This window comes from Canis lupus, chromosome 17 (assembly GCF_048164855.1).
Source record: "Canis lupus baileyi chromosome 17, mCanLup2.hap1, whole genome shotgun sequence".
NCBI classification, from domain to species: domain Eukaryota; kingdom Metazoa; phylum Chordata; class Mammalia; order Carnivora; family Canidae; genus Canis; species Canis lupus.
The window spans coordinates 48,284,058-48,309,973 of record NC_132854.1 but is presented as its reverse complement, the minus strand read 5'-3'; the positions used below and the strand labels follow the sequence as shown (position 1 = coordinate 48,309,973).

General features: G+C 31.6%; 1 long non-coding RNA gene across 8 annotated transcripts in view; it reads right to left on the bottom strand.

Annotated features, from left to right (window-relative positions):
* Positions 1–1,976: 1,976 nt before the first annotated feature.
* The window catches only part of LOC140608072 (uncharacterized), a 76,521-nt gene continuing 52,581 nt past the window's right edge, over positions 1,977–25,916 (bottom strand). For 4 of the 8 annotated variants that reach the window (XR_012010035.1, XR_012010032.1, XR_012010034.1 and 1 more), the window contains 3 exons: positions 5,125–7,270; positions 3,574–3,772; positions 1,977–2,189 (listed from right to left, as the gene is read on the bottom strand). This is a non-coding gene — a long non-coding RNA (uncharacterized lncRNA). Of the gene's footprint in view, positions 2,190–3,530; positions 3,773–5,124; positions 7,271–25,916 lie in introns of all 8 variants that reach the window. The other 4 variants (XR_012010037.1, XR_012010033.1, XR_012010036.1 and 1 more) reach the window with 3 other exon arrangements.

The following is a 25,916-nucleotide window of genomic DNA, read 5'->3' as shown; positions in this document are numbered from 1 at the left end:
TTAAGATTGTCCTAAGATAATTTTCACCTTTTGCATAGGTGAAAAATACTGTTTATTATATATAGGATCCAAAGAAATAAATGTGAATAGATTAAAGAGATAAATCCATCTGATAAGAAACAGTAGATGTCTGAGACTTCATATTTTCAGAGGCTATTGAATTTCACTCCCATGATCAAAGAGGGATTCATTTTATGTGCACCAGAGGCAGATTCATGAAAGTGGCTAGGTAAAAAATAAAAATAAAATAAAAAAAAAGAAAGAAAGAAATTCTTTAGACATAGGGATACTGCTTTGTTTAAAATCATATCTGCAGTAACACAGCCCTTTAGTGATTATTTGAATCTAATTCTAGAATCTACCCAGGAGCATGAAATTTTTATAAATCATACTTCAGAGTTGTAGAACTTATAAGATCTGGTTTTTTAATGGATATTTTCTAGGGAAATGTAGCTATTTATGAAATATACCTCTATAGAAAGCCTATGGGTAGTCAATTACTCACCAAACTGTAATAAGAAATGAAATAAATATGAGTTTTTAATAAGGTAAATATATACATCCTGTAAAATGAATGTTAACAATACATATTGTGTGTATATTTAATATATTACTATTCTTTCACTTACATGCATGTAGGTAGAAACATACACTACATACATACATACATACATATATAGGTACGCTACATAGAGTATTTTAAAAATTATAGATTTTTATTTTGACGATCGAAAGAAATAGATGTCTACAAATATCTGAAATTTTCACATCAATCTTTTAACATAAGGCTTCTAAATATATAGGTGGTCATTTAAATTTACATCACTTATATAATAGCACATCACTCCAGGTTCCTGGGTGGCTCAATAAATAAAGTCTTTAAAAAAAAAAAAAGCACATCATTAAAAAAATAGCACATCACTCCTAGTATAGATTCATTTGTAATAAGGAGGTTGTCCTAATCCAAATGTACTAATTTGGATTGTGATTATTTTTTAAATGCTCAAACTGAAGATTAGCTTTAAAATATACATTACCTACATACATATTTGCTGTAGTACAAGGACAGATATACCATTTTTTAAAAAGATTTTATTTATTTATTCATGAGAGACAGAGAGAGAGAGAGAAAGGCAGAGACACAGGCAGAGGCAGAAGCAGGCTCCATGCAGGGAGCCTGATACGGGACTTGATCCCGGGTCTCCAGGATCATGCCCTGGGCTGAAGGCAGGCGCTAAACCACTGAGACACCCAGGGATCCCAGATATACCATTTTTTTACGGGGAATTAAATACCTTTGATTCTCTCAGGCACTATAATAGAGCACACATATACACTTCTCAGTAATGGGTATGTGATTACCTCCATTGTAAGAGATATTAAAATTCTGTGTATATGACAGGGATGCCCACTCTCACTACATTTGTTCAACATAGTACTAAAAGGCTTAGTGTCAGCAATCAGACAACAAAAAGAAATAAAGGGATTCAAATTGGCAAAGAAGTCAAACTATCCCCTCTTTGCAGATGACATGATGCTGTATACAGAAAACCCAAAGACCCCACCCCAAAGTTGCTAGAACACATACAGCAATTTAGCAACATGGCAGGATACAAAATCAATGCACAGATATCAGTCGCATTTCTGTAAACTAACAGTGAGACTGAAGAAAGAGAAACTAGGGAATCAATCCTATTTACAGTTGCACCCAAAACCATAAGGTATCTGGGAATAAACCCAACCAAAGAGGTAAAGGATCTATACTCAAAACTACAGAACGCTTAGTAGGGAAAACAAAAGGAAAAATGAAAGGAAAAAAACAAAACAAAACAAAACAAAACACCACCCTTAGTTAACAAGATTGAAAACAAAGAGATAAGAATGCTGATATATTCTATTGTCAGTAACTATGTAAGCAATCCAGTTTCATTGTGTCAAGAATGTGGGACACCCTAAAGCCAGGAAGAAGAGGTGGATAGTAACACAAAGTGATTTATTTCCATAAGTCTTGATGATTGGCAGTAACTATACGTGGTCTTCTGAGATAGCTGTAGATTAACTTTTCAAGCAGAAATATTTCCATCAATAGTCTGTTTTCCTACATTCTTTCCTTCAGCTCTTTCCACTTTCAGTGATTCCAGTTGTTAAAACACTTCAAACTTCCAAGTATGTAATACATTTGGAATTATCTGGCCGAAAAAAAAAAAAAAAAGAATTTTCTGGCTGAAACCAAGTGCACAAAAAATAAGGCCAAAAATATTAACTTAAACATTATGGAATTGCCATATTAATAAGTCAAAAGAGTTGAGTATTGGCAATTTTATTTGTTTAGTATAATATAATTGTATGAAATTTGCACACTTTGAACTGACTCACAGGTCATTATGTCTAGTTTTAAATTTCAAGTGAGGAAAATGAGTTCCAAGATGATAGCATGACTTATCCAAAACCACAAAACAAATGATGAGCATGCATAAATATAAAAGGAATTGGACAGAGTATAATGTGTATGCCAAAGAAATCAATCTCTTTAGAAATAATTTAGGCAGCTTTTTTTTGGGTTTACAGTATGGTTTCTCAGTGTAATAATATGTATATGGAGAGAGACTACATGCTGAAGATATTTATGCATCTGAAAATATACTTAATGTATGAATTTTAACTACACTATTTTGGAAAATGTGATTAGTAAAAGGCAAATATGATGTCCTTCTTAGTGTACCTCAAATCACATAATATAGATGTGACAGTGAATTTCTTAATTTTTTCAATTGTACTAGCTTCCATGTTGAAGAAAGTACACTTATTTATACAACTGGTATTTGTTTATTGATGCCTATGAACAAGTGACACCATTATATACTTTGGATAGAAAATGTGTGTACACTGTACCTCATTCTTAAATTTCTAATAGTGTGTGTTTTTTCTTAAGATTCCGAACTAGCATAAACTGCTTAATTCCTGCGTCAGAATTACTCCAACCAAAGACAAAAATCAAGGAAATAAGGGTAAACTGTAAAGTGTGGGAGATAAATGCTTCTTTGAAATGTGACTGAGAAGCAGTTTCTCCAGACTAGATGTGTCAGTGAGAGAATGATACAGTAAAGAAACTTCTAATTCTGCTCTTGTTTCTCTCCTAACTTGTTTTAGGTTATTCAGAATCTGTCCTCTTAAGTGATATCTTAATCCTCTGTTTTTAGAACACATAGGATCAAAATCAGGACAACTCCGAAAAGCCTGGTTAAAGTGAGAAGCTGAAAAAAAAAAAACATTGTGGTTTGACTAGCTTTGTAAAGTCCATTTTCCATCTTCAACCCTTTCTACACACAAAGCTGAGGAATCTATTTGGAGGCAGTGGTTCTTAGACTTGGATTGTACATTGGAGTCACCTGGATTTTCTTTTTAAATTTCATACAGAGCTACATACCAGACCAATTAAATCAGAATATCTGAATGAGATACAGTCATCAGTATTATTTCAACCTCCTCAGATTAAAAACAAATAAAATAAAAAAAACAGAAAACAATACCTCCTCATACTCATCAAAGGTTGGACACACTGATAACAAGTACCTCTTCCTGATGCTGTTTCTGTGGAAGAATGAGAGTAAATCCTTCTCTAGAGAAGTTATTTTGTGGGATGTGGAAGGATAAATATTGTTCTTTCAGCCTAGAGCTCTCTCCTCCAGGAGTTATTTTCACCAGGTTCTTTTTTTGTGGAATAGAGTTAATACAGACACCAGTGTATCCTTGGCTCCCTCTCTCATTCTCACTGCAAGAAATAGGAGCTTATAAACAAATCAATACACTCTCTGAGGAATACCTTTATTTCAAAGGAAGTCAACAAGGTGGATCAAACATAGATGTAGTTACAAGCAAATGTTTTGATACTCTTGAAGAAGAGTATCATCATCAAACTTCATACATTAAACATAGAAGAGGTATATGTACTAGTACTAGGATATATGGGCAAAAAAAAAAAAAAATCCAGAATACATTGTAAAAGAACTGAAATAAAAAAAAAACACAGTAGATGGGGTAATTTCTTTCTTTCTTTCTTTCTTTCTTTCTTTCTTTCTTTCTTTCTCTCTCTCTCTCTCTCTCTCTCTCTCTCTCTCTCTCTCTTTCTTTCTTTCTTTCTTTCTTTCTTTTCTTTCTTTCTTTTAAGATGGGGTAATTAGAGAAAATTTACCTGTGAGAAACAAATTTGAAAATGGAAATATCAGATTGAAGAATTCTCACAGAAATACCAAGAGAAGATAAGTTAATGAAAAGTATATAAAAAGAAATAAAAAATAATGTAGAAGTGTTAATATCTGGATTATAGGATTATAGAATAAAAGAAAATTTTGAAAATTTAGACTCAAAAATATCTGCTTGTATGATACTATTAAGTGTCCTAGAATAAAAAATGAACAGGTAAGCCTTCAAAGTTAAAAAAAAAAAAAAAGAGATAAGAACATTTCAGATTTAGACACCTATAGTAAACTTTTAAAATATCAACGACAAACTAAAGTTTTAAAATCTCAGTAGAAAAGAGTGTTTCCATTAAAATAAATAAAATCAGAATGTCATGAGATTTTTCTGTGATGATATTAACTAAATGAATGCAAATTTTATAAATACAGGGGAGATAGAATTTTAATAGAACTGTCATTCAGATATGATGTTAGATTAAAAATATTCTTAGGCATTTAGGCATGTATGTTTTAGAATATCTGACATATATGGACAAATACTGAAAAACAGTTTGGATATAATATTTATATAACAAAAGTAATATATTCAATAGATATTGCAAGAGATGTTTGAAGTATATTGATCAGTTTTTAAAGATTTACTGTTGTATTAAAAATAGCTGAGATCATAGGAAAAAGATATAATAACTCAGAAAAAGATTTCTTTTTTTTTATTTTTTTTTTATTTATTTTATTTTATTTTTTTTTATTTATGATAGGCACACAGTGAGAGATTTCTATTAAGTATCAACCTATGTTAGTGGCAGGCAGAGAACAGAGGATGTGAGGGTATGCTTAATATCTTGTCTCATGTTGTAGAAAGACATAGGAATTTTTAAATTATGGAAAAAATAGTATTACTGAGTAAAGTTAAAAATGTACTTACCCTCGGGATGCCTGGGTGGCTCAGTGGTTGAGCCTCTGCCTTTGGCTCAGGGCGTGACCCTGGGTTGGGGATTGAATCCCACATTGGGCTCTCTGCCAGAATCCTGCTCCTCCCTCTGCCTGTGTCTCTGCGCCTCTCTCTCTCTCTGTGTCTCTCATGAATAAATAAGTAAATCATAAAAAAATGTACTTACCTTGATCTAACAATTTCTTATCTGATATACACCCTAAATAAGTTTGCATATGTTCCATATGAAGCTTGTACGAGTATAGTTTTATAAATGCTGTTCCCAATAGCAAAACACAAGAAAAAATGTAAATGATAGAAAATTATATAAATACATATCATTTCATTCATACAATTGATAAAGCTGTGAAAATAAATGAAAAACACTGCATTCAGCAGTATAGATAAGTCTCAATAACATAATATGGAAAATAGAAAACAAGTTGCAAGATAAATTTAATATGATTTAACTTCAAAATATGCAAAGCTAAATAATGCATATTTTTAGAGACATAAATGTAAGTAGTAAAGTGAGGGATAAAATCAAGGGGATAGTAAACACAGAGATGGGGTAGGATTACTACTGAGGGTTGAGGAAGCCATGCTCCTTCCTACATACAGAAAGGACTTCTGACAATAATGATCAATGTCCATTTCTTGGAATGAGAATGTATCCCATATGTTTTAAATCAATTTAACAAAATATGTGGGAAAATAGGCTTGGGAAACGCACTCAAAAGGAGAAGAGGATGAGCAGAATAATTTTTTTTTTTTAAATTCCTACCTATTCCTTTCACTGAAGTTAGAGTCAATAGACAGTAACTAAAGTGTACTTTTCCATTTACAAGATGGAAGCTATGTTCATTCAGAGTCACATTTATTTCTCTGAATGAATGTGACTTATGAACATTTCTTTCTGACTCCACTCTGAACCTGAAGGTTGGAACACAGATTGGAGATGTGCTGCTTGGTTACACAGGTTTACAGATTTCTCTTGGAGGGCAATCAGTGATGGTGTAAGATTGGCTGGGAGAGTCACCATCAGCATCAGCAGATTACTGATATAAAATATAAACTCTACTTTAGGAAATTGTCTCCAGGCAAAATTTCTGGGTACATTCTTTACTTCCCACATATACTTATTTTTCATCCTATTAACTTGTTTCATTGTTTTCATAGATTTTTGGGAAAATGTTCTCTCTTTTTTCCACATAATTTCCTAGGACACATGTGAAGGGCAAAATAACATAAAGCCAAAGAAAATCATCTCAATGTTAATAGACTTTTAAAATCAAATTATATAGAAATATTTTCTTTTAAAACCATTGATAAGATGTTAAGATCAGCAAGGATCAGCAGATTAATCTTTAATTTAATATTGAATAAGTTGCACAGAATGAATAATATTTGAAAATTTTATATCACTCAAAATATTTTATTGAGATATTTCTGTACTAATTCCTATGAATAAATGAAATAGTAAGTTACTTTTAATTTAAAGCAGTACTTCATCTGAAGGATTCTATTTTTATGAGCTAAATGTTATTTAGATGTTGATTATGCTTATAATATGAATTTGAACTTTAACTGACTTCATAAAAGTCTATACATAGTGAGAAGCATGGGTATATATTTAGCCTATGCTCAAATTTTAAAGATGCTAGAATATGGGTAAAGCTTTCTAGCATCCTTACCCTCTAGTGGAACAAGCACATTTGGAGAAAGCACAACACTTGACTATAGTTTTAGTTGAAACACATTAATGTAAGAGTAGATGTAAGAGGTGTTTGTGCGTGCGCGCGCATGTGTGTGTGTGTGTGTGGTGACAATGTTGGAAGAATAGGGAAGCAACAGTGAGGAGTTTGTCCATCATCTGCAGATTATTAACTTTTATATTAAAAATTATCTAGAAGCCATCAATTAATGAATAAAATGTAAGTGACATGAGAGGACATTAGGATATTGTAAGTATCTCTTTCCCCTGTATTTTATATCAAATAATAAAATCATGAGGTGACATCAGTGAGAATAACATAATAAAGTACTTCAAATCTCTTCTCCTCCATGAAAAGAACAAGGTCAAACTTGGCAGAATCAATATTTTCAGAATTTGGAAAATTAATCAAGGTCTTGCTGAAACCTGGGGTAAAATATGAAGAAAAAACAACTGAATCTCAGTAAGAACAGCAAGGTTTATGACATTGTTACCTTACCCCATTCCATCCTTTCACCCCCAGTTAAATATTTGAAAATCAACAGCATTCATGGTGAAAACCAGCAGCCTTCTTGCCACTGATGGAGAAGGATAAGTTAAAGCTCCTTCAAAATCCCAGTCCCATAGAATTCTTATTAATAGACCCATTTATTGTTTTCTTGAAATCTCACTTCTGTTGGTTTTTATTTGACTAACTTAGATCTTGTCTATTATGCAAAGGCATTTGTTGGAAATAATTAGAGGCAATGGATTCAAACCAACTACATACAGATAACAATTTCAGCAAACAATAGGTTAATCAGAAAGCTTAAAAGGAGATACCAGATAATGAGATATTCATCAGGGTCTGTCAAAACTCTTAAATATTCCTGGGAATCTAGAAGGCCATGTACTATATTCATAACCAGAGCTGTGCTCATGCTTAGGAAAATCTCAAAAGTCCCTAAATTCTTATGTTTGGAGGATCTTGAAGTTCTGTGAAATCAGGGAGTATATCTAAGGCAGAGTTGTAAATTGCCTAGTTGAATGTTGAAGGTGTCCCTCAATAAACACATCGAGCCCCTCAGTGCTCAGAGTCTTAGAGGTATTAGGCATTTAATGAAACCCCTTACCCATCACTAGCTGACTACTAATCTAACTGAGCAGAGACTTTAGTGACCCTACATGACATAGAATACACACTAGAAAATTAGTTCATAACATAAATAAACATAGCAGAGCAACAACAAAAAATCCTGTCCAAAGTATATAATCTGATTTCCAAAGGTGCCATGCTATATTATTTAAAATGTAGTTTTTTAAAAAGATTTTATTTATCCATTCATGAGACACACACACACACTCACACACAGGCAGAGACACAGGCAGAGGGAGAAGTAGGGTCCATGCAAGGATCCAGGATCCCTGGATCATGCCCTGAGCCAAAGGCAGACACTCAACCACTGAGCCACCCTGGTATCCCTACAATGTACAGTTTTGAAAGGAAAAAAAAACCTGCAAAGCAACAAGAGTATATGGCATATATATGGAAAAAATAGAAATCCCAAAGAATTCCAGACATTGAACTTACTTTACAAAGACCTTAAATCACTCAGTAAAGAGACAGACATTATAGAAAGAAACCAAATTGAAATTATGATGATGAAAAGTACAATAAATGGAATATGAAATGTAATAGCTCAACAACAACAAAAAAAAGTGAGCAGACAGGAAATGAAATAAGCAAATATCAAAATGAAAGTCATTTGAGATTATCCATTCTGAGGATAAAAAAGGTGAAGAAAAGTGAAAAGATCCTTGAGACCTGTGGGCAATGAAGTAGCATACCAATCTAAACAAATTGAGAGTCCCAAGGGTGGGAAACAGAAAACGAGGCAGAAAGAATATTTGAAGAAACAATGGTCAAATATCCCCATGTTAATGATATGTATTAATTTACACTTCTGAGAAGCTCTATGAATTCTGGAGTAGACCCAAAGAAATCCACACTTAGACAAAATTGCCAAATTTTTCAAAAATCCACCCAAAACACTGAATTGTATACTTTAAATAGATCAATATAATGTTATATAAATCATATCTTGATAAAACAAAAAGAACTTGTGACTTCCTAAAGAGAATGAACTATTTTAAAGTGACTTTATTCATTAAGCTATTTAAATGGAATGTTAAATGATCTACATTCTGAAAGGCAATGACATTCATTGCAATAAAATTAATGGTGATATGTACATCCAATGATAGTGCCTATAATTAGTCATTGCTTAGTCATCCTGTTATAGTTGTGGGGAGGGGAAGGAATAAGTATATATATATATACACACATATTATATATATAATAATATACATAATTAAATTATATAATATATTATCACTATATATTATATATTTTATAATATATATTATTATATATAATTATAATTATATAATCCTATAAAATATAATATGGAATAATTATTCACACATGATTAGTATTAATTGTATTCATATAAATATATATTTAATAATCATAAAAATTTATATAATATATAATTAATATATAAATATATGATCATATATTATATCATATAATTATATATTTACAATATTACATATGATTTTTTTACAGAAGTATATTTATATTAAATATAAAATTATATGTTATGATGTAAATATAGTTTATTAAATTTATATTAAATATCCAATTGATAATTGTATTATATTATATATTAATCATATAATATGTAAAACATTATATAAAAATATATATTTGTATATACTGACATATATATAAGTAATATATATATTTGTAAATCAATGAAGACCAATAAAATACTAAATTACCCCCAGATAGAATACAGCATGCCTAAACACCAAATTCTGGCATTCTTTTTTACTTTTCCTTTAATTTTTGTCTTTTTAAATGTCAGATCTGCTAACACCCTGAAAATAATTAGAACTTCCAGGAGAGTATAAGAGGGATAACTTAAATAGCTTATATTTAAGTTAATGAAATGAGATAATTTGGCCATATAAAAATTTTTACACATGAAATAAAATTCCTTCAAACTATACTAAAATATTAGAGTATTGGTGCCAATTTATTGTGTAGTTCCTAACAGTAAGATATTTAAAATTATAAACAGAGAAGATAAATGATCTTTATGCCTTTTCTTAAGGATTATGCAATGTCTTATTTGATTGATGGGAAGAGTACACAATATAATTAGAATAAAACTAGTCCTTAGAGAAAAAGTTCAGACATTCATTGGAACTTTTAATAAATGAAAAAATAGCTTGGGAAATAGTATACATAGTATATGATATACTTAAAATAAATTTCGAGAAATTCCTACTAAAAACAGTAATTTGAAATAAATGTTTCCAATTTATGGAATTTCAAGACAAACATTTTCATCTCTGTTGGCATATACTCTACTTTTTTTCTTGAAATCCATCTACAACATAGTTTCAGATGGTATTTGTCAGAAATACACACAAAAAAGTCAAAACAAATAAAATAGTATTCAACAGTGTAATACTTTTTTATATGTAACCTTACATTCACTGTATTATGAATTTGTTTCTTGTAGGCCTTTATATCCATTTTTAAATAAATGAAAATAGCATCACAAGGACTGTAGGCTCCTGACTTTGTATTCTTAAATCTGTGAATGATTCTTATTTTTTATTTCCTATGAAACAAAGATTTTAATATTAATCATTTATAAAATTTGTAAGTTTAACTACAGTCTCAAGCCATTACCTGTCATTCTTTCTTAAATATAGCAAATGTAAAAGGATAGGCCAGTGAAGAAATCTCCTACATTATACCAAAAGTTTTTGTTTTTTTTGTTTTAATTATTTTGTTTATAGTTTTTTGTGGTTTCAGCCCATTTTTTTTTCTTTTAGGGAAAACCAGTATATGTTGAGATGAAAAGCAGTATAGTTATTAGGTAGAACCAGCATTGCAGTCTATGTTTTTCTGAAAGAAGATATGATGGATATCTGATTATCTGAGCCTTTTTTGTATGACAACAGCAGTTGGGTTGGAAGCAAAAAGACGTGAATTTTTCTAGCTGGTTTTGGATTGTACTATTTTTTTTTTCTGATATGGTTTACATAGTTGTATTCAGTACCTCTCCTTGGAAAGACATATTGCTTTAAAAAATACTTAATAATAAGTTCAGATCAAATGGAGCATCAGTAACAGAGGTTTGGATACTGATTCAAAAAATGATTAAATTTAAACCTGTTACATCTTCAGTACCACTTATTTCTCATTCACACTATTTCTGAGACAACCATCAATATTCCCACTTCTTATTTTAGAAATAGCTCACCAAACAAGGAAATTGCATGACAGAAATTATGTTCTGTTTGGGAGAAACCAGTTAATTTTACAATGAAAAGGAACCAAGAGCTGGTATAATAGGAAAAGTTAAAAGATACAAGGAATCATTGCCCTGACCTATCTATTCATATACACTTTTACACTTCTGAGGGTCCCAACTGTAAAATAAATACCCCAAATGCTCTGATTAATGAACTAGTTGTTGCTTAGTACATAAAGCAACTAAACTTGACAAGCAGTGACATATTAGGATTCAATGATACCTTCCGACCAGCAGAAATCTAGTAAACAAAGAAGTATGCGGAGAAAAGATAAAAGGACAGCATGCATTGAAACAATGTTTCTTATTTGGTGATTTTTCTCTCTAATTCTTGCTTTCTTTAATGAAGTCAAGGAACTGTTGTGGCTCACTGCAAAGGAGCAAAAGTTACATTGGCAGAGAGTTGTTTCAAATTTCATTTGCCTACAGCAAGGTTTTGAAAACTACTAAATCTGTTTTATGGAACATAAGAAAGTGGTTTTCCTTTTACTAATAAATGTCATTCTTACAGCCTCACTGATCAAATCTCATCTTCTCAGGCATAAACTAAAAGTTTATACTACTGAAATTTATCTCACATTTTTCTCCTGTCAGAACATAGTTGCTATATATATATATATATATATATATATATATATATATATATATATATATATATATCATCATATGCATTTTTTAAAACTCCAGACTTTTTGGATAGGCAATTCAATTTATTTATTTATTTTTTATTATTTTTTAAATGATTTTATCTGTTTATTCATGAGAGACAGAGAGAGAGAGAGACAGAAAAGCAGGCTCCATGCAGGGAGCCTGATTTGGGACTCGACCCCAGGATCAGGCCCTGGGCTGACGGTGGCACTAAACCACTGCTACCAGGGCTGCCCAAATGGTTTTATTTTAATAGTGTATAATTTTTTCGTATCTCAGAAAGTCATAACATTTTGATGATCCTTCTTTTTATACATGGATTAAGTAGTTACTCACAAAGGCTTGGACTTTTTGTGAATGCGGCCTTTTTTCCAGACAAGGAATTTGTGGGAGACTTCCTCTGGTAATTTTACTAATTTTACCATAACCAAATGGCAATTTTGATACAATCTATTATGGTAGCTGTGTTTGCATTTATATGGAATATGGTATGATATGCGTATGGTTTTGCATATTCTTATTGGGATGGCCCTTCAAAAGAAACCAGTGACATCTCATTCTGTGTTTTGGCATTTCTCTGTCAAGACTTTTCCATCTGTAAGACTTTGGAGTCTTATAATTACATGCCAGTCCTCCAAGTGAATGAAGCCAGTGGAGAGATAGTAAAGCTCACAAATAGAGAGCTTACCCTGGTTGTCTTTAAAGACTGTGGTAGCAATCTTATCTGAATTTGCATGTGTTCAAGAGAATCTAGAAATTCACTTTGTGTTGTGTTTTTCTAAGGTTTAAAATTTTGGAGGATGTTTAAAATTTTGGAGGATGTAATTTGGATGTAAATTTTTGTGGGTGTTTTAAATTTATTTAAAATAATATTTCAGCTAAACAAAGTACATCATAAACCAGATTTAACATATTAGTTCCCACTTGCTATTTTCCCCTAAACAGTTTTGAACAACTTCTATTTTATCAAATCCTGATAATCCTTTATGATGTTACATTGAAGTTCTCCTGGATGACACTGCCAAAGGTTGCAAATTCATTTTAACCAAGAAATTAATATTGGATAATGACTTAGTATGTTGCTGAATGTGTGGGTTAAAGTCTAAGAAGCTCACCTGAACGGTCAATATATCTGTAAATTCTCATCTTTTACCTTAACAAATTCTCATTTTGTGTTTCTACTGAATTATGTGTTTGGATTTTAATATAAAGATAATGATGAAATTATCAACTTCCATTGATGAAATTAACACTCCAGGAGCATGAACTATATTTATCCTTCGGCTTCACATAGCGTCTGGCATAATATAAAATAAATTAAATGGAATATGAATCCTAGTTTGAGGCATAGTTCACATCTACTAGGTAGCATTATATTCACCAATATGTACTCCATAAAAAGTGAATTAGGTGTAAATTGTAAGAAAGCACCAAAAGACAAAATTTTACATTTTTTGATAGTGGCAGAAGGACCTTGAATAACACCAAAGGGACTATAATTTGCCCATTCTCTAGAAGAAACTCCTTCTGGCTCTGAAGAAATTCCACTGGCCAAGAATAGACTGGGGAACGAGTCTCAATTGCAGCCAGAAAACGAGCAACTTTAAGTTTATGTCAGCTCACCCCCTGTTTGTGGGGTAGTGTTACAGTGATTATTTAATTATATAAAATGCCACTTGCTTCTACAATGCTGAAATCTGCACAAGCAGTACAAAAATAAAATCTTTGGTGTGAATTTTTCTTTGGTTTTTCCTATCCAAGTACTTTAAGTATCTTCGAAACGATACTGTGTCCCAAGCATTTCAAATGATATCTTCAAGAATAAAAATGAAGTTTCTCATTACTGTGAATTTGAGCTGAACTTGTTTTGGTTACAAATGGCTTATGTAGAGCCAGTTATGTGATACGAGGGGGGAAAAGAGTGATTTGAGGACATAGCTTCACACACACACACACACACACACACGTACGTGTGTGTGTGTGTGTGTGTGTGTGTGTGTGTGTGTTTCAGTCCACTTGGTGAGAATTAATCATTTTGATTGTATGGTAAAGACATCTTTCCTTATTCCATAGTTCTTTCTCTTCAGAACACCCATTCATGGCATCATTAATAACCTGGGAAAGAAATTTTACTAAACTATGGTTAATTTTCTACCTATTAAACAAGTATCACTTAAAACCCCTCATTCTTTACAGTGGTTAGTACCGTTTCCAAGTTTCTTTCTCTTTTTTTGGTTTGTGTGTGTTGTGGAATGTAAAATTGCTCCCTTTTTTTTGAAGCCTCCTGGATTTGCTTTTGCAGAATTCATGAAGTAATTGGTTAGTTAGTCAATGCCAACCAAAAGCAAACAAAATAAACTTAAAGGGCACGTAGTGCTAATGAGCCTGCTGGAGTCTCCATTTTATCAATGGCTGTGAGGATAGGGAATTCTCAGGAAAGGGGATCAGGGACAATCTGACAACTGAGAAGGTGTCCACTAGGAAATATATATGATAATATAGTGTTAGATTAAAGTAGTAAGTAAACAATCTGCAGAAAGTGATTCAGAGTACTAGTTCTTGTTTATTGTTCATATTGTTTCAATTTATCATCCTTGAATTCAGCAATAGGTATAATTTCATTCCTGAGTAAAAATTTTAGCATTGCTGAAACTGCATTTATTTGCTATTTGCTGTTGTTGTTGTTTTATTTAAAGCATTCTCATTCTGGAAGATATAAAAAGCTTCGATGTCAATTTTTCTTAGACAAACAAAAGACTGAATTCTAATGACTTGAAATCCTTTGCTTGATCTGCAATTTGGCTAGTTTTTATTTATTAATCAGCTTAACTTTGTTGTTATTTCAGAAACTGAAAAATAAGTAGATTTGTGTGAACCACTTTAAGTGGTAGATATTAGAAAACCAAATTAAATTACAATGATATATCTTTGTAATTAAAAATAATTGAAAATGAATTTTAGCTTGAGCAACTCTGCATAATCTCAATTTAGCTTCTGCTTTCAATACAGTTATATGTATCAATACTTGCACAATTATAAATTAGTACATTTGCTTTATGATGGATACTTTGATTAAATATTGTAATATTTAATACTATAATATAGCATTTAATTAATAATATATACTGTCTAATATTATAGCTATATTAAATATAGCATTTAATTACCAATATATACTATTTAATACTATAATATAGCATACTATAGTAAAACATCAGTTACATACAAAATAAGTGAAATAAAATAAAATAGCTTTTTGGTATCATTCTACACATTCATCAATATTTATGGGAGCCATATTAGAACTGAAATGTAATATATAACAATATCAGTATAAACTCATTTTTAAAAATATTTTATTTATTTATTTAAGAGAGAGAGTGAGAGAGAAAGCATGAATGGGGACATGGGGGCAGAGGAAGAGAGATAAGTAGACTCCTTGCTTAACAGGGAGCCCAATGGGGGGCTTGATCCCAGGTTGTGGGATGATTTGAGCCAAAGGCAGATGCTTGACCAACTGAGCCACCCCGATGACCCTATAACAATATCGATATAAAATAAAATTAGACATAGACCCTCCTGCGTATAGAAGAAATTTATATAAAAATCTTAGGTATGAACTAATATTGCATATAAGTCATATAATATGAAATAAATAGGTTCCAGTTACGTTAAATGATAGATCTAAATGAGAAATACTAGGTCTTTTTTCAGAACTCTTATCCTATATGGTTGATTGTGCTAGAATTCTATTTTAAATCTTATTTTCCCTTATTTACTTATATGAGAAACAAAAGCTTCATACACTTCATTATTTGGCCGACCACATATTTATATAGGATTAAGTTCAGAGCAACTCAAATATGTGCACCCCACCCCTTAAAAATATATATTAGTCTAGATGTTCAGACAATTAAGAACTATGTTGTTCTGGGGATCCCTGGGTGGCTCAGCGGTTTAGCACCTGCCTTTGGCCCAGGGCATGATCCTGAAGTCCAGGGATGGAGTCCGGGGTCAGGCTCCCTGCATGGAGCCTGCTTCTCCCTCTGCCTGTGTCTCTGCCTCTCTCTCCCTCTGTCTGTGTTTCTCATGAATGAATGAATGAATGAATGAATGAATAAATAAATAAATAAATAAATAAATAAAATCGTGTAAAAAAAAAAAGAACTGTGTTGTTCTAAATGTTCTGTTATGAGCAAGTGGGAAGCAACTTTTAAAACTATAACACACAACATACATTAAATTAATATACACACTCCATGTACAGTTACTGCATTATATTTTGTAATTTCCTTGATTTCTTGTTCTTTAAGTTCTTAGGAAGATAAGAGTTTTCAGAGTATTGATATCTGAAGAATGAGAGAATTGGACATACTAGTAATAATCTTCAATATATGACTTTCTTCATTAGTAAATGGGTGGGAAATGACAGTTGAAAGGAAAAAGCAGAGTAACTTGTATATTAATATTTTATTAATATTAATATTAATATTTTATTTTAAAATGAGAAATCTATGACAATCAAGTTTAAGAAATTTCTTCTAAAATAATACAAAGTATGTATTTTATAAGATCCATTTACTTTTTTAGAAAATTAAAACTTGGGGCACCAAGGTGGCTCAGTTGGTTGAGTCTGCCTTAGGCTCAAGTCATGATCCCAGAGTCCTGGGAAGGAGCTCCACGTGGAACTCCCTGCCCAGCATGGAGTCTGCTTCTCCTTCTGCCCCTCCCCCTGCTCCTGCTCTCTCTGTCTCTCTCTCAAATAACATAAAATCTTAAAAAAAAGTTAAAACTTTTGTTGATTGCAAAATCATACAAGACTTTAAAAAGATATCATCTATAAGTGAAAAACAGTAGTGGTTGTTTAAAAATTTTTGTTAATTGACCCTAATGTGGTTGTAATGCAATTTTCATCTTTTCATCTTAATGGAAATGATCCTGAAAAATCATTTTAGAAATTATTTATGCATATGTCCCAATTTTAAGTGATAAAATCTATCATTTCAAAAATAGAACTATTACAAGGCAAGCACTATTTCATATTATATAGTTAAAACATTTTAATTGAGATTGTTACTATGTCTAGACTACATCATTATAAGCATTAGGAATTAAATAAATTTATTCCCTAATTGTGCTTTGATTTATATGAATTAGGGATTTTAAATCTCTATACAGCAAATAATTTTATTAAATTTTTAAGAATTTATCATTTGTTTTAAATAATGTCAATTTATTTTCTTGATAGCATGATGTTGCATAATACACATTTTTATTCAGTGTTTAATATTTCACTGTTCCATTGTTGCATAATCTATATTTTAGGTATTAAATCACATAAAAACACATAAGGGAATACTTAATCACCATATTTTCTAACTGGGTCACAAGTGCTAAGGTAGAGCATATAATTTTTATTTAATTTTATTTTAATTCCACTATAGTTAACATACAGCGTTACATTAGTTTCATATTTACAATACAGTGATTCAGCAATTCTATACTTTATTCACTGCTCATCAATATAAGTCTATTCTTCATCCTCTTTACCTATTTTAACCCATCCCCACTACCTCCCCTCTGGTAATCATCAGTTTGTTTTCTATAGTTAACAGTCTGTGTTTGGTTTTGATTTGGTTTGAATTGTCTCTTTTTTTCCCTCTGTTCATGTGTTTTGTTTCTTAAAGTGCACATATATGAGTAAAAGAATATGACATTTGTCTTTCTCTGACTTATTTTACTTAGCATTATATCCTCTAGATATTGCAATGCCAAGATATCAATCATTTTATGGCTGAAAAATACTCTATTGTATGTGGGGTGTGTGTGTATGTGCATGTGTGTGTGTATGCAATTTTAATGAATGTTGAGTATTATACTATGGTTATGGTTCTTACCTTCTACATATCAACGTATTATGTTGTATATTGTTTGCTTATCTATTGAATAATCTTTTTTATAAAAAGAGAATATGGGGATCCCTGGGTGGCACAGCGGTTTGGCGCCTGCCTTTGGCCCGGGGCGTGATCCTGGAGACCCGGGATCGAATCCCACATCGGGCTCCCCGTGCATGGAGCCTGCTTCTCCTTAAAAAAAAAAAAAAAAAGAGAGAGAGAATATGGATTATTAACTTTTGTAACGTGATTATTTAATAAATTACTACCTAAAATATCCTGCTTACTGAAGGAGTGAATTACAATATATAAAGGAATCAAGGAATGTTTTAATTATGTAGATCACATACTGATATGAAGGCTAGAAATTAGAAAGGGATAACGCTTTAGTTTTGGAATTGCCTCCTATGCAATTTGTATAAAAATAGAATGTAATTTTATCTGGATTCTCAGAAAAGAATCACAGTATAAGAAATTCTTGAAGAGGTTTTATTTTTTTGTTTTTATTTTGTTTTCTTGCCAAAGGGTAGCCAAGAATAATGTACACCATTTGGTTTCCAAAGCCAAAGAAGGATGGGTATGTAAAAATATATTTGGATATGTAAATTTTACACAGGTAAAAATATATCTGATTGATCAAATCTACCAACAAAAGTTATACACTAATGCAAAAGGTTTTTTGTGTAGTCTATAAAGATATTTTCCATTTAATATAAAGAGAATGATTGTGAATTAAAGGAAATCTCCATACGTTTAGAGATGCTGAAGTGATATGAACTGTGGGAATGACATTTAACATTTCATTATGATTACTGAAAGTACCAATATTTCTTTCTCTATCATATCTTGTCATAGTAACCAAATTTATTTTTTTTTAATTTTTAATTTATTTTATGATAGTCTCACAGAGAGAGAGGCAGAGACATAGGCAGAGGGAGAAGCAGGGTCCATGCACCAGGAGCCCGATGTGGGATTCGATCCCGGGTCTCCAGGATCGCGCCCTGGGCCAAAGGCAGGCGCCAAACCGCTGCACCACCCAGGGATCCCAGTAACCAAATTTATTGTTTCATCCTTTCATCCATAATTTAGTGAGTTTTCAGCTAATATTGTATTTTCTGAAAACGGAATTTATTACTCAAATAACTAGAGGAGTTAGGTAAATAAGATATTGGATGAAGATATGAAGATTGGTTAATAATATGTTCAGGATTTGTTATTTTAACTCAGATACATATTTTACATAAACATGTCTGAGTATTACACTCTCCCCAAGGGAATATTATATCCTCTTTTATACAACACTGTAACCTTCATGGTGTATATGGTGACTTTGAACTTCTGGCAGAGATTGGTACCAAAATATTTCACTTTTCTCTAAGATCTATCAGGACCAAATATATCTAGTGCAATGGTAAATAGCAACTGAGTTTATCATCATGTCATAGAAACCACAAGGAGGTACAAAAAATATATTGGATGAGGAACCATGCCCTGCTTAATGCAGAAAACAGCCCCTACCAATTGCTATCTTTGAAAAATGTTGGATCAGTGTTGTCAGATATCCCAATTTTTTAGAAAAGCTGGATATCCTCATTCTTACAGGAAAAATAATGATTTTCTTGTCCCCACAGTAGTATTAGGCATAGTAGGCTCTGTGTATATTTAAAATTTGAACCATGTTTCTATGTTATCCCTAATATAAGCTTTAAAAGCTTCTGGGAGTAAATTCTTGATTACACCCTTAGTTTTAAAAGCCCTACCATGCCATCCATGTATCCTTTGGCAACTTCCTTTTTGGCTGAGGCAAAATTGTAAGCATTTTGTTTGTATCCACTCTTAATTTACCATCTCTCCCTGTGGTTTCGCACTTGCAAGGCTTATAAAAATAGTCTCTTTTAACCTCGAGAACAAATGCCAATTCCTTTATGAAAAATATTATTATCTTGATAAAAAGGTAGATTATCATGTTCCTAAAGAATGTCAATTATAATCTAGTTTAATACTTAATATATCACTTAGTAATCATTTGTTTTTGCATATTATTCTCTCCATTATATTTTAACAAACTTGTGGTGAGAGACTGCATTATTTATTTATGCATCACCTGAGAACAATACCTAATGGGTTTTCAATAAATGTTTCTTTAACTTGGGCTTTTCCTTTTGAATATCATTTCATGGCTAGGACCACACAGTTCACAATTAAAAAATTGAATTTAGCAATATTTTTCTCTAAATTTTGATATCATCTTGTTGAAAATAAAAGTACACAATTTATAATATCAAAGTTTATTATGAAACAGGTTTAGGTTATTGTATGGGTAATCTTTTGATTTGAAAAACTAATGATAAAATATTCATATTGTTAGTACATAACTATAAGTCTCTGTGTGCTGCTATATTCTCATTAATCAAACAGGTTTCAGAATGAAAATAAATTGTTTTTGGAAGATTATTTTCTTCTATGTAAAACTCCTGTACCTTTTTCAGTAAAGTTACATAATTCAGAAATTCTAAAGCATAGGCAATATCATATTCATAGAAATCAGTAGTTTCACAGATTTTTACAAGTACAAAATTCACCACAAAATTATTGCTGTCACTTTTTTACAAATTAATAGATAGGAATCTATTTTTCCTTGGGAAGGTAAACATTTACTACTATAAGTAGAAGTGTTGACATAATGAACTTATTTTTGATATGTGTAAAATAATGGTACTGACAGATATGCACAAACTGCTAATAATTAAACAGATTAAGTCCATCACAATTACCCAATAATTTTAAAATTAAAATAATATTAAATATATATGTTTAGAATTTTTATTTGCTTTTATGAAGGCTGGTAATTTTCTACAATTGAAAGATTTGTATGTATAAAATACAACTAATTTACATTAAATTGAACTTTGTGTAATATGAATGTTTACTATGCACATTTATTTATTATAAAGTAAAAAAATAAAAAAAAGAATACTAAAGAAATTGAATCCAGTTACATGAGACGTAGAAGTAAGAATGATTCAAAAAGGAAAGAAGGAGGCTATGGTTTCATATGTCGCATGACTAGTAATTCAGGGATTTCTTTCCTGTATAAATTTATCTCAAAATGGGGGATTACATTGCAAGTTTTAATTTTAAATCTAAGCAAGAGATTTATTTATCACAGCATCATTCCCTAATATAAGTTTGCAAATCAAAGTGAACTTGTGATAAGGCAGCATTATTTTTAATTTGTGGAAAGAAATGTGGGTGAAAACAATATATAACACTGACCAAACTCTGACGTCAGCCACCTGATAGCACATCTAAGAATCATGGAATTACTGATACTTTAATCACACACACATACACAATGAGGAAAAAAAGTTAACAACATAAACTCTTGAAAGGAATGGAAGGATGATCTTTGGAAATTTTGCTCAAAAAGAGTTTAAAAACCTGAGACAAAATGTCAAGAAAAGTAAGGATGAAGAATGTATAACATTCATAATTATTCATACTTAAAAGTATATGACATTTTAATTTGATGTTGTTTATTCATATATCCGTTGTCTTCATCAATGAAATTATTCATAGATAAGCCACTATTAAATAAGTCACTGAAAAAATTAAAAAGAATGAATCTTTATACTTTTGTGATTCATATCACAACTGTTTCTCAAATCTGATTTAGGTATTTGATTATTATTTTAGTCCTAATAGAGAATAGCTACTTGTTGAGTTGAAAAAACATTAGTAGTTGAACACAATACTTTATAATTAGACTCAATAAATCATTATTTAATGAATGATGCTCTTTATACTATTTCTAAAAATGTTAGACTTTTAAGTCTTATAATCTATCTGCAGTTCTCTGTGTAAAATGCTATCTTGTAATAGTGTGAAGAATACACACTTTTTATGTCTTATTTTCCATTAAAATTGGAAAGAGTGATGCCAACATATTTAAATCTCATTACATAATCACCTGAAAATTCATTTCCTCATGATGAAAGTGATATATGTATGTAAAATAGAGAGAGAAGGCTAGACATTGAAAACACCTTCTGATTTACGATTCATTATTTTACTACACAGGAAGGAAAAAAATCATACTGCTTAGGGACTACTGATTTTTATTAATTCTATTTTTTTGTGGAATTTTCACCAATTTATCCTGTTAGTACCATCTATTATTGAAGCTATGCTCACATTATATATCCTGGCTGGTGTTTCTAACTCTAAGATAAAAGTTTATGCCAACCAAATAAAATATATTATGGTAAATTTATACTTAATAGCCATGATCCTCTAGTATTCCTCTAATATTTGATTCTTATTTCCTGAATATGACATAAAACAAACTAAAATACACAATTTCAAAGAAAATACAAATGACAGATGACCTTGTTAATAAGTAAGTTTGTATCACATTGGTTAAGGACAGATATTACTCCCTCAACCATATTTATACATGAAAGATAGATATTAGAGACAGGTGACATTTTTCAATATCATAGAAAATTTATTTCTCTAAGAGTCATTATAGTTTGTCCAGAATTTGTATGATCATAGTTGTATTCTTTTCAATTATCGTTATTGCCTGATTTGAATCACACTAATTTTTCCCTGTTTTTCTATAGTCTAAATATAAACAATTTTATGTGTTAGTTATATTGTGACATTTTGCAGAAAGATGTATTTTTAAAGGAAATACAACAAGCTGTCAAACTAGTAGGATGAAAGACTATGCATTGTTTTTTTTTTTTTTTTTTTTCCAATAAGTCAAACCGTATCTATGAAAAGTTCTTGGAATGTTCTTTCATTCTGTGGGGACTAAAATCAGTGTTCTTGATGATCATGTTTACTGGCTATAATGTTAAAATTATAATAAAAATGATTAAAGATAACTCCCACTAATAGAAAGAAGGCATTTCTCTTTATAAATGGTTTTTCCTTAACATTAACTCAAACGTGCATTTGCCAGTGTTGAGATCTGCTCAGCCTGAACATTGCTTAGTGTTAGAATCTTCCAATACTTAAAAAAAAAAAACTGTAGATTTCATATTTGGACAATAAAATCTGCAACGCTTGTAAGGACAGAGAAACTGTGGGGACTTAAAGGAAATGAAGGGTCAAGATTTTCAATTTGGATTTTTTTGGGAGGTGAAATAACTTTATTGTAACCAATTCAGTTACCATTTCACATTTTTTTTCACTCAGAAATATATCATTGGGATAATTCAGGAAGGATGAAGATCTGACATGCCTTAAAGAAATACTTTTGGATTTAAATTTCTGAAAGTTAGTTACAAAACGCTACTTCCAGCATGATGACATTTATATGATTATTTTTATTTTATTTATTTATTTTTTAAAATATTTTTTTTTTAATTTATTCATGAGAGACACAGAGAGAGACAGAGAGAGGCAGAGACACAGGCAGAGGGAGAAGCAGGCTCCATGCAGGGAGCCCAATGTGGGACTCGATTCTAGGCCTCCAGGATCAGGCCCTGGGCTGAAGGCAGTGCTAAACAGCTGAGCCCCCCAGGCTGCCCTGTAAGAGTATTTTTAAAATCCAGATTATTCAAGAACAGGGATGGACATGATGTAGTTACCTCTGGAGAGGGAGAAGAGAGGACAGTACTGGATGGTGTATTGGCTGCATTTGTGACTCTTTTTTAATTTAACAGTATTCTGGGAAGGAAAGTAAAATATTTACATCAGTTAACTTGCATTGTATTATTTTTATACAAGTTTGCGTGTTTCAATGTTTTATTTTAAAAAGAAAAAACAGGGGATCTCTGGGTTGTGCAGCGGTTTAGCGCCTGCCTTTGGCCCAGGGCGTGATCCTGGAGACCCGGGATCGAATCCCACGTCGGGCTCCCGGTGCATGGAGCCTGCTTCTCCCTCTGCCTGTGTCTCTGCCTCTCTCTCTCTCTCTCTCTCACTGTGTGCCTATCATAAATAAAAAAAAAAATAAAAAAAATTTAAAAAAAATAAAAAGAAAAAACATTGTAGTAAAATTTTTCAAAGTATAAAGTGTGAATAGTGCAAGAACTATTGATAGTAGCATATTTTGATACCTAATTGAGTACTCACTATGGGACAGCAATTCTACCAAAAATTTTACTTGTATTATTCATTAAATCATCTCAACACGAGATAGACACTATTATAGATACTTTACTGACAAAGATTTTAAGGGTTTAAATAGAAACCTTGCTCATCGTGTTAATTGCTATGTCATTGGTACCAAGAAAAGCAGTCAGCTTTCAGGAAATAAATATTTAAATTCAACCACAAATATTTCATAAAACATAAAGAGCAAGGAATACTTCTAGGGATAAAAGTGAGTACAACAACAAAATATGCTTTCTTAGATCTTCTCTTCAGATGGGAGACACAGATAGGAAATATTGATGAAAATGTCATGAAGAAAAATAGAACAGATTTAAAAAGGCAACAAGTGAATGAATAAATAAGTGAATGAAAATGATTCATAAAATATAGTGTTTGGAGGGATGGTACACTTTGGGTCTCTTGCACTTTTATATGTGTTCCTGGGTGTGCCAGACTGCAAACCCAACGCCACTAGGCTTTTTCTCATTCTGAAGATTGGAAAGTGAGGTAATGCTTCTCCCTTCCTTCAGCCAAGGATCAGGCTGTCTGACTAACTGGTATAAAAGCAATAGATTCCCCAAACTCAGTGTTCTTCAGCTGTGATGCAAATCCATTGCTTGTGTAACATCCACTTGGGTTTATCAGGTTGCCACAGTGAATGAGGAGCAAGAATAACTAATGCAAATATACTAACACTTATGCTCATTGCTGTGTTGTGATAATAAAGACCATTGTTTCCCCCTGAGAATCTCATGTTATCTGCTGACATGCATGAAACAGTAACAGGCCAAGTTTGCTTGTAAGTAGGATAAAATCAAATTCCAGAGCTAAAATGCATGGCTCAAGGTCTGTCACCAGGAGGATTTCTCTTTACCACTGTTCCTCAGGGCCAAACTAGAATTTAAGCTTGAGAAATGTATTTCTTGAAATATTCCTTACAGCTTTCTGCAAGTTTAATGCTCTATGATTGGGAATACTTTAGCAAGTTATACTGGGACCTTTGGTGGCTCAGGGATTGAGAGTCGGCCTTTGACTCATGGTGTGATCCCGGAGTCCCAGGATCAAGACCCTTATCGGGATTCCCCTGAAGCGCCTGTTTCTCCCTTCTACCTATGTCTCTGCCTCTCTCTGTATCTCTCATGAATAAATAAAATCTTTTAAAAAAATGTTATTCTAAATTCCTAATTGGGCAGATTCCCAATAAGAATTAATTAATTGAGAAAATTCCCAGTTAGGAGATCTATTTATTTATTTGTTTGTTTTATTTGTTTTGTTTGGAAAGAGATGGTCAGAAATAAAATCCTATTATGCATGGGCTATAGCTACTGATTTGGCTGGGTAGTCAGGGGTTTGGATACCAATGGAGAAAAGGGAATATCATCCAAAGACTCTATATCCTTTTTTGGGGAAAGGCCTAGTATCTTATAGGTGGAAATATTAATTTGTTATTGTCTGTATTTAAAATTAGGTGCTGTTTAAAGAGATGTGTATGAGTGCTAAATCAGAGTAGACTAAAACGACTTGGCCGTTTGTCAGATTAGCTTAGGTAAATTATGTGCCCCAGATTTCCTTTTCTAGTATGTCTGGGTAGGATGGACTATAAAAGATACTCTCTAGTTGTAAATTCTTAAAAGTGAGATTAGGACCTTCTTAGTGAGAAAGAGATACCCACTAGTATAACAGCTTTGGCCCGTGTTTCTGTGGTTCTCACCTGGTCATGACATTTCCAACTCTGAACCTGCTGAGTCAGTATCCATATTTGAACTTGTTGGGCAAATATTCACAATTGCTTTAGCATCCAATTCATATATAATATAATACAATAATATAATATAATATAATATAATATAATATAATATAATATAATATGATATAATATGTTATATTATATTATTCTCCCCCTAGTTCTATTGTTGGACCCAGCTAATATAGTATTTTGATACCACAACTGATTCCAGAAGAACAGAATCCTAAAGATGTGTTATTTAAAATTTTTTTGGATTTTTCTGGAATTGATTTTCCAATTTGATTATACTTAAAGACACTAATGGT